The following is a 1,495-nucleotide window of genomic DNA, read 5'->3' on the forward strand; positions in this document are numbered from 1 at the left end:
TTTTATTTTATTTTTCCTTTAGTTTAGTTCTCACAAATTGAAACAATCAACTTCAAGCTTAGATCAAGGTTTTTTCTCCTCGAGATAATCATATACTTTTTAGTACATGTTTGTTATTTTCTAATCTAGTTTTGTAGCCTTTGTTCTTTTATTTACTCATGCTTATGAACTTTGAATTCTTGCATACTCGAAATCGCAGGGGTTGTCTTTAGATCAGGATAGGTTTTTTGATGGCTCAACTAAACAATTTTAGTCAATTCCCTGGTTATATCGAGGAATTTGCCTGCCTAATAGCATTATGACTGTTAGGAATCAGGCCTTGGACCTGGCTATGTCTAGGTTTCTTATCTTCTTAATAACATTGTACCTGTTAAGAATCAAGCCTTGGACCTGGTTATATCCACTATTTCCTAATTATCTTCTAGGTTTTGTTTTGTCTTAGAAATTTCCCAACTTAGTTCGTATTAAGAATTCCTTTGAAAATCCGAGCTTGAGAAAGTCGTTGAATAATAAATTTTTCCAAATTCTAAGTTTCAAATTTTATCCAAATATGCTAAGCTCTTTTAAAAGCTCTTTGGTTATGTGCCCCCCCTAGTGACCAAAACTTATGCATATTCTAGGTCACTTTTACAAAATGAGCACGTGATTCTTTACATGAATAAGATGGAAATATTGGCTCTATGTAAAAATCCAATTTTATTTAGATTGAATGGATTTTATAAATAAGCCTTACATGGAACAGTACCAAAAATATTAGAGAAAAAGTAACTATGTCAACTATTATTGATAGTATTTTTTAAGGTGCAAGGCATTCCAGGTGCGTGACACTATCTTTCCATTTAACCAAGCTAGTTTAAAGCTTCCCTTCTCGTAGGATTTCCACAATCTTGTATGGCCCTTCCCAATTCGGTCCTAATACACCATCCTTGGGATCTTGACTTGCCAAAAACTCCTTTCGAAGCACTAAATCACCAAGTCGGATTCTGCGACCATTCACTTTTGAGTTGTAGCAACGAGTGATTCTCTTCTGATATTGGGCGAGCTGGAATTATGACTCTTGTCATTTTCCTCGATCATATCAAGGGATGAGCTAAGTAACTCCTGGTTTTGATCTTGAACAAAGGTTTTCTGTATATGTGTCGCCACTAGTGCCTCAATCGGGAGAATCACCTCACTTCCAAAAGTTAGAGGGAATGGAGTGTGCCTTGTGGAGATGCAATGTGAGGTTCCATAGGCCCAAAGTAGTTGAGACCTAGTATAGAAATTTTCGCACATCCATGCGGTCTTCAGGCAGTTTCCCGGACTTGAGGTATTCAAAGATTGGAGTCATCCAGGTCAGTCCTTCACAAATCATTCTCACCACATTCAATGAGTCTACTTTTTTGGTGGTGCCGAATCAAGCTAATGCATTTGGATTTATGTACTGCTCGTGTGGAACTAGTTTGATGGAGTATACTTAAAACTTTCACAATTCATTTTTCACCTTAGCTGGAAC

The sequence above is a fragment of the Humulus lupulus genome, chromosome 1 (genome assembly GCF_963169125.1).
Source record: "Humulus lupulus chromosome 1, drHumLupu1.1, whole genome shotgun sequence".
Classification (NCBI taxonomy): Eukaryota; Viridiplantae; Streptophyta; class Magnoliopsida; order Rosales; family Cannabaceae; genus Humulus; species Humulus lupulus.